Source organism: Mus caroli, chromosome 7, assembly GCF_900094665.2.
Source record: "Mus caroli chromosome 7, CAROLI_EIJ_v1.1, whole genome shotgun sequence".
Classification (NCBI taxonomy): Eukaryota; Metazoa; Chordata; class Mammalia; order Rodentia; family Muridae; genus Mus; species Mus caroli.
The window spans coordinates 81,428,043-81,437,551 of record NC_034576.1 but is presented as its reverse complement, the minus strand read 5'-3'; positions in this window follow the sequence as shown (position 1 = coordinate 81,437,551).

Genomic DNA, 9,509 nt, shown 5'->3' with positions numbered 1-9,509 from the left:
ACTTACCACATACTGAATGTTTTAAAAAACTGGGTAAGTATCCCCTTGATCTCCTTTTGTTGTAGATTTACTCTGGCTAGGACTTCAACTACTATATTTAGTAGGTAGGGAGAGAGTGGGCACCCTTGTCTAGTCCCTGATTTTTGCGGGATTCCTTTGAGAGGCCCCTTGGTCTTGCAAACTTTATATGCTCCAGTACAGTGCCAAGAAGTGGGAGTGGGTGGGTAGGGGAGCAGGGCGGGGGGAGAGTATGGGGACTTTTGGGATAGCATTTGAAATGTAAATGAAGAAAATATCAAAATGAACAAACAAACAAACAAACAAACAAAAATCTTGCCCTGCTCAGGGCTCAGGGCCTTACCCTCCTGTCCTGCGGCTTCAGAGATGATGGTGTGACCAGAGCACAAGCTTAAGTAAAGACCCTTGTGATTTTGCTCTGGGAAAAAAACAAAAAAAGCAACAACAACAACAAAACAACAAAACTGTGTTAAGTTTAGTATCTCTAAATGCCATTTTCTCCTTTAAAGACTCTCTGGGCTTATCATTGCCATTACCTTTTTAAAATTTAAACTTGATTTGAAACACTTCTACAGAAAATCATTCATTTGCAATGGAATTGTTTGGTTTTTATTATTTTTTAACTTTTATAATTTTAATCATCTTGCAATGATAATCATATAGCTAGATTAAAGTAGCTACTCAAACGAACACTTGCCCAATCCCCAAATATATGAATCTCAGTAAGTTTCTATAAACTTGGAATGGCTATTCTATAGCCATGGAGTTTTGCTTGATGTTTTACACATATGTTACTAATTCCTTCTTACGGACTTATCCGCCATGCACACGCACACGATACCACAATGAAAACCAAACTAGGAAAACAATTAGCTTTATGTCTCTTTTCATGACTTGTGTCCTTTGCCTTTGCAACACTTCCTTGTCTAACACACACACACACACACACACACACACACACACACACACACACACACACACACACACACACACACACACACACACACACACAGCTCTTTTCTTTCTTTCTTTTCTCTCTCTCTCTCTCTCTCTCTCTCTCTCTCTCTCTCTCTCTCTCTCTGCTTTCTCTCTCCCTCTGCGCTTGCCCCTGCCCCCTCTTGCAACCTCCAAGGGCTTCGTGTGTTGCTACGGAGTCTTAAACCTTCACCTGGCAGGCAACTGTCTTTGCCCAGGCCGGCGAGATCCTGTGAATGGCTTGCCCTTAGTGGGACCTTGCATAATCCTGCATTTCAGGAGAAAGTTTCTAACCTCCCAACCCATGACCCATCCCTATTCAACCGATGAGGTCCAGTTCACCTGACCACACACAGACTCATTTTTTCTTGAATTCAAGGACTTGAGCTCAAGGCTCCCACTCACTCTCCACAGACCTGCTTCTGAGCTCTCCTCATCCCACCCCTACGAGTCAGCGCCCACGCAGAGCCACCTGTGTCATTCCTCATATCTATCTGGCTTGAAAGCTCCCCCAGGGCTCCAGAAACAACCAAGCAAGCCAGGGAATAGCAAGCCCTCCTAGGATCTCTGATTTCAAACTCCATGGCAGCAAACTCCATAGTCCAGAGCTGTTGCTGGCCAGAAAGAACGGAGAATTTCTTATGAAAATCTGGGCTTTCCACTTCAATGAAGGGTCGATGTACCGTTCGCTTCCCTTGTTGAAAGGGCTGGGGTTCAAGGCTGCCTCTCCCTTTTGTCAGTGTGTCCAAGGCTATTTTATCACCTGAATCTACCCTTAAAGGAAAGGGAAGGTGACCTTTGCCCCCGCCTTTCTTACTACTTCATGGATGTTGCTGGTGGGGTCCTGTACCTGTGTGGATTTTCTGCCCCACTGCTGCTCCTGGTAGCTTCCCTCAGGAACAATTCCCACTTCACACTTGGGAAGTACCCTGCAGGCCCAAAGCTGGACCAACACACAGGTATCCCAGATGCCTCCATCCTGACTGGGAAAGCAGCAGGGTAAGCTCTGATCGGTGTGTGTGTGTGTGTGTGTGTGTGTGTGTGTGTGTGTGTGTGTGTGTAGGCAGAATCATTTACTTTTTCTATCTTCACTATTTATATCATAAACCAGGCATGGTTCTATCTGTCTATTACCCTAGGTTCAGGGTATAGAGCGGATAGGACCATATTAAATTCAAGGTCAAAATGTCCAGCTGCTTGGGAACACTTAAGAATTATGTTTTTCATTTATCTCCAACGCATTTGGTCACAAAGAACATTCTTTTGTAGTGTTGGGAACTGAAACCAGAGTCTTAAAAAAAGAACATTTGTTACATTGTTTAATTTAAGAAATAATTTCTTTCATAAATAGGTGGGGGTGGGGGGAAGAAAAGTGATTTTTCACTAGATCAATTCCAGTGTGGATTCTTTGCAACTTGTCCCTCTCAGGCGGATCTGCCTAATTCTCTTGTGGGAGGGAGAATCTTCCAGCTTTTTTGTTTTGTTTGCTTTGTGCCTTAACAGAGCACCAGTTTCTTGGAGGCACTGTGTCTGTGAGTCTGCGGACTCACGTGTCCACGGTAATCCACTTTACTATCTCGGAGCACTGGAGAGTTTGCCTACATTTTCACAGTGTCTGATAGATAGTCCAACATTTTCACGGTGTATCGGGTGGACAGTTCAACATGTTCACAGTCTCTGCTCTATACCTCATCACATTTCACACCATCTGGCTGTCCACTCTGTATACGAAGAAGCAGAGCAGTCTGGGTCACCGACAGTCACTACAGCTCTTCTACTAAAAAGACACAGATGTCCCCTCCGTATCAGTTATTAAATCATTTATTAAATAACTAAGGATGTGGGCTTGGATTTAGCTGAGGTTAGAATATGAAACAAACTCCCAAGCCCTGCTTTAGTTAAAATAGGAGTTCCCACCTACTGAATTTACGTGTTTGTTTACTTTACCTCTCAGTGCTGGGGAGGGCACGGTAAAATGAAGATTCGGACCTTGTGGAGGTTGTACATTCGTCAGTTGATTCATTGGAAAAATAATTTTGCAATTTGTATCAAAAACTATTGGTTTGTTCATGCCCTTTGAGCTAGTTCTGAATATTCTGATGTTAAAAGCAAGGAATGATAACTATACAAAAGAGTGTGTGTTAGTAGCTGTGAGGAAATGTCTGACAAATGCCTCTTAAGGAAGAGGAATTTGTTTGGCTGACAGTTCAAGTGTATGGGGAAGGTAGGATGGCAGGAACTGCCCCACCCCCACCCCCTCGCGCCCTGCTAGCTCCAGCCCCACTCGGACCATATGTATTTCATATATGTGGGTACACTGTCACTGTCTTCAGACACAGCAGAAGACAGCATCGGACGCCCATTACAGATAGTTGTGAGCCACCATATGGTTGCTAGGAATTGAACTCAGGACCTCTGGAAGAGCAGTCGGTGCTCTTAACTGCTGAGCTGTCCTTCCAGCCTGGGCGGCAGGAACTTGAGGCAGCATCTCATACTGCATCCTCAGCCAAGACTTGGAGAGAGATGGATGCTGGTGCTCAGCTCAATCCTTACTCAGTTCAGAAACAGTCTGTGGAAGGCTGCTACCCACTTTCAGGATGCATCTCCCCACCACAATTAACACATCCTAGAAGCTCCCTCACTGATCTGCCCAGGGATCAGCCTCCTTGGTGACGCTGGATCTTGCCAGGTTGAAAATCAATATTATCCATCACAGGGCGCCTTGTAGCACTGCTTAATGATTGTAAAAATGGAAGCAGCGGAAATAGTCAACATTCAGGGATGCCACATCAGTGGTTGAGTGGATGGAGTGATCGACCAACTCTGAAATCTATGTTTAGCCCTGGTAAGATGGCTCAGTGGGTAAAGGTAGGCTGCCAGGCCTGGGAACCTGTAGTTCATCCCCAGGACCCATGAGGTGGACGTAGAGAACCAAGACCTCTGGTCTTGACATTTGTGTTGTGGCATGAACACATCTCCCTTCCCAGCACCTTCCCCACCAAATAAATGCATACATTTAGGTTTATATTAAATGACTAAATAAAATATTCAAGCCAGAATGCTATGGAAGGAAATGAATGAGATGTAGACTTTCTTGCTCAGCAATAATTGAAATTCTTCTAGTTAGCTTGTGAGATGCTGGTATTATTGAACTCAGAGCCTTGTGCATGCTAGGTAAATGTTCTATCTCTGATCTACATGTGAAGCTCAGGTCATAGTGAGAAAATATCATTAAACTGCACACCTGGGGCTGCTTAGTGCTTGCCCAGTGGGTTCTACCTGAAGCATTTATAAACAGCATGCAGCCCTAAAACTCTAGAAAGGGGGCACATCACAATGTGGCCGTTTATACTACAGGCAAGCGACAGCGGGGACCTTCACCGTTTTTCTCTTTTTATTCTGTTTCCCAAATTTTCTGAAGTGTGATCGTGTAGTTTTTCTATAGTGAAAAATGCACCATGGGAGAAACGGGGGAGGGAGCAGGATTCATCATGAAACCACCCTTCACCTTGCCCTGTTCCAGATGGACATAATTGGGACAGGTGTGGATGTTGCTTCAGATCTTGCCTGTGGTGTTCAGTGACCATGGCAGATCTTGAGTTTGTCAGCAAAAAGGCTGATAAGGCCCAGTTGGTCACTAGTTAACTAAGATACGTCATCCACCCATCTGGCCTCAGACTCTTCTCCAAAAAGCTTCTCTCCGTTTCTGAGCACACTTCCCTCCAGACCTGAAGGAACGAGGCTGTGGCGACAAGAGCCTGTCCCTTGCTGGTTTTGGAAACAGGTCATATTAGATACTTTTCCCCCCGTCGGGGGCAAAATATCCAACAAAAGTAACTTAAAGAAGGGAATACAAGAGAAAACCTAGAGAAAATAATGGCTTTTTGAAAATTGTATGTGCGTATATGTGTGTGTGTGTTTGTGTATGTCTGTATGTGTTTGTGTATGTGTGTGTATGTGTGTGTGTGTTTGTGTATGTATTTGTGTGTATGTGTATATGTGTTTGTATATGTGTTTATTTTGTGTATGTGTGTATTTGTGTGTATATTTGTATATGTGTGTGTATTTGTGTGTGTATGTGTGTATGTATGTGTGTGTATTTGTGTGTATGTGTTTGTGTGTGTGTGTGTTTACTTTGTGTATGTATGTGTATTTGTGTGTATATTTGTATATGTGTATTTGTGTGCGTGTGTATGTGTGTGTGTTTGTGCATGAGGGTACACGGTGCTACGGTGTGCACGTGGAAGGCAGAGAACACCTTTCAGGAGTTGGTGAGCTCTGGGGATGAACTTAAGGCCTCAGGCTTGCTCAGGGAGAGCCTTTAGTAAGGTCTCTGGCCTGGTTATGACTTTTTAAATACAACACCAAAGACTTACCCTCTCCATGCTGTGACACGGGACAGAGGGAGGCAGCCTAAGGCAGGAGGAGTTGATTTGGGCTCACAGTTTGAGGGTACAGTCCATCCTGGTGGTAGGAGAGTGACCGTCGGTCACATTGCTTTTGCAGTCAGGAGATCCCTGAGATGTGTGCAGCCGACCAGCTAGCTCTCTCTTCTATTTCGGGCTGGATCCCAGCCTGGGGCATAATGTCTTCTGCATTCAGTGGAGTGGGTCTTCCCTCATCAATTAACTCTTTCTGGAATCACCTCTCAGACATATCCAGAAGTGTTCATGATGATTCTAAATCCAGTCAAACGGACAAGCCTATACCTATCCCGCTTATGTACGACCCGGTAGTCGCGTTCCTGAGACCACACAGAGCCTGTGCACATGTGTATAGCAGACTTAGTCAGTTCCTTAGCAGCGCACTTGGAGCCTAGAGCAATGAGTCTTTTTTTTTTTTTTTTCCACATAGGAAATCCTGGCTGAGGCTGCTGGGGTTGTGGGACAGCTCCCTACAAAGGGGGTTCCTGGGGCACTCAGGAAGATGTGAAAATGATACTTGTACTGAGAGTTCCCCTTGCTCAGGAACCTGTCTTCCATACAGGCTGAGGACATCTGATGACTGCTTAGAACCTGAAGCAATAGTGGGATGTGGGCATGGGACCCCTCCATTATCTTCAGAATGGCAGGCAACACGGAACTGCTTCGAGGGGATTCCTCTGGCTTCCCTGTTTCAGGGATATCCACGGCTCACCCGCATCCTTTCTAGACCGATTTACCTCAGCATGACTCCTAGGAGCTGCCTCGGGTGGCTGCCTCTATCAGTGTCCAGGAAAAGGCTTTAGTGATGGACAGCGCCCTGGGCTGCTGGGACTGGTGAGGCAGGATCTCTTCCCTGGGCAGGCAGCTTTTATCTGTATTATTGGAACACCCTGGGGAACACACAGGAAGATTAAGTCCCTTCTCTGTAACCTAATTCAAAATTAGAATGATTGTGGGTATAAATCTCAGACTGAGTTGTCTGCTCATTATGGTTTTGCCATTTCATTTCATGAGATAACAATAGCATCATGCATTAGGCAGAACTTAGAGTCTTCCAGTGAGCTCCCTCCCTCCTCTCTTTCCTTTTTCTCTCTCTGCTCGATCTCCTCACCCTCTCTCTCCTCTCTCTCCTCTCTCTCTCTCCTCTTTCCTCTCTCTGCTATCCCCTGCCCCCGTCTCTGCATATTTTTGATTGTCACCAAAGCCCTGCTCCGCTGCTCCATAGAAAATGAAGGGTCACCATTCCGTTTAGAGTGAAGAAAACCTATAAGATGGAGGAGAAAGAGCTCCCCAAGACCAAACACCAACTTCTACCCCCAAACAATCTTGTGCAAAGATCATGCCTGCTTTTTTTTTTTTTTTAATGAGTTAATTGGGCTGGGGAGGTGGCTCTGAAGTAAAAGGGCATTTGCCACCAAGCCTGACAACCTGAGTTCAATCCCTGGGACCCCCATGGCAGAAGAAGAGAACTGGGAATGCCACAAGCTGTCTTCTGATCTTAGCATGTGGACCATGGCACATGCAACCTCCCCCACACAAAGGATACAAATGAAAATAAAATTAATTGTTAAGACTTTTGAAGATGTGAAGGCTAGTCCCAGTTGCCAATGACTCTGTCTGGAATGAGCTACAATCTAGAAATGGAGGGCACACCTGTGATCCAGATATTGAGTCTGGAAGACACAGGCCTTTGATCAGGTTCTTGAGGCAGAGTAGCTTCGGCCCAGGAAAGGTGGTACACACCTTTAATCCCAGGAGACTGAGGCAAGTAGATCTCCGAGTTCAAGGCTAGCCTGGGACGGAGCAAGTTCCAAGTAAAATCAGTTTAGGTGCAGGTGTGGTGACACACAACTTTAATCTGGGCCACACCTTCTGCGGGAGGCCTACATAAGGACAATGGGAGAAGGAAGGCTTCCTTCTCTGCCTGCTAGCGCTTACTTGTGCGCACATCTGTTAGAACCTACTTCTTCAGGATTCCACCTTATACGGAAGACCAGCTAAAACACCCAGCCTCGGGGGACCAGCAACTACTATAGTCCTGGACTTCCTATTCACAGCTGCCCACCGTTGGGCTAGTTGGGCTGTAGACTCATTTCAATAACTTCCTTTAATCTATAGAGACATCCCATAAGTTGTGTGACTCTAGAGAACCCTGGACGAATACAGGAGTCATTAAAGACGTATGAAATAGGTGCTGAGACTATGAGCTAACTGGCACAGGGCTTATCTGGCCAGCATAGGCTAGGTGAGTGACTCTAATTCTAGTCCTTGAGAAATACAGACAGGAGGATTGAAAATTTAAGGGCAGTCTCAGCTGCGTAGTGAATTTCAGGCTGGCCATAAATAACTCTCAAAAACAAAGAAAAACAAAGAAGCAAACAAAACAGAAACTAGAAAGGCATCTCTAGCACTCTGTCCATCTATCCTACCTTCCCTCCCTCCCTCCCTCCCTCCCTCCCTCCCTCCCTCTCTCCCTTCCTTCCTTCCTTCCTTCCTTCCTTCCTTCCTTCCTTCCTTCCTTCCTTCCTTCNTTCCTTCCTTCCTTCCTTCCTTCCTTCCTTCCTTCCTTCCTTCCTTCCTTCCTTCCTTCCTTCCTTCCTTTATCAAGGGTCTAATCAAGGTTTAACCATTTTGCCCTCTTCTGGCCCAAGGGCTCCAGGCACACACATGTTGCACAGTCATGAATGTATGCAAAAACACCCAGATAGATAGACTTAAATTACATTGTGTCAAATTAAACATTTTAAATAAAGAAGATTTATTATTAAAAAACAAGAACAAAAACAAAAAACTAGCCCCAAACAGCTTTCTGGGACATCAGGGCATGGTACAGAGCGGCTCACCCTCTGCCTGGTTGTGGTGGTAGCGCTTTGGTGGCAGCAGTATGCTGAGGTACCAGGGTTTACCTCACAGTGGAAACTGCATCCCCTTAAGGGCCGCCTCTGATAGGACTGTTTCCTTTACTGTAAGTTTCATCAATTGCCAAGTGGAGGAGACCGATCCTCAAACAACATTTCAGCCATATTGTTTGCCTGAGGATCATAGACATCTAAAAATAAATAAATAAGTAAATAAATAAACAAATGAAAGAAAAAGGTGGTACTGTCATGTTCTGGAATCATCAAGGCCCAATCTTGAGGGCAGAGCGTGTCAAACCTAGAAAGCCTCATTCCATCTATTTCTAACTATAAGCATTGTTGGAGTTAAGGACGCCATGTTTTCCTATGAAGTCACACTTTCTTATCCAAGGGGGCGGGGAATACAGGCTCTTCCCACTGACTGTGTGACTAAAAGCAACATGTTATAGGAAAACAGTGGACATACTTATCGTTTTTGTGTTCTTTTAAGCATATGTGCATAGATTTTTTTAGGATTATTTTTACCATTTCCAAGTAAATGAACTACATGTCTGTATAATTTATTGTGATGACCCACTCGTGTAAATCCTTAGGACAAATAGGGGCGCATATCCTGTTAATTGGTTTCTCCTTAAACACTAATAATGTGATTTGCTCTCCTGTACCTCAGGACACAATGCAGCCACACTGCTGGAAGGTGGAAGACAAAGAGACTCTTCAGAAATAAAATGTTACTTTAAAAAAAATGTTTTTTTTTAATTTAAAAATGTGCATTGGCGTTTTGCCTGCATGTATATCTGTATGAGGGTGTTGGATCTTGGTTTTACAGGCTGTCCTGAGCTGTCATGTAGGTGCTGGGAATTGAACCCAGGTCCTCTGAAAGAACAGCCAGTGCTCTTAACTGCTGAGTCATTTCTTCAGCCCCTACAAAATATTTAATCATTTGTTTGGCTATGCATTTTTGTTTGTCTGTTTGCTTTGTTTTCCTGAGACAGGGTCTCTCGATGTAGTCCTGGCTGTGCTGAAAGTCACTGTGTGTAGCAGGCTAGGCCCAAACTCATTGAGATCCACCTGCCTCTGCCTCCCAAGTGGTGGGCTTAGAGGCTGCCACACTGTCATTTGTTACTCTTGACTCTTTACAGTTCTTTTTATTTTTACTTTATGTGCATTGGTGTTTCGCCTGCATGTGTGTCTGTGTGAGTGTCAGGAGCCCTGGAACTGGAGTTACGGGCAA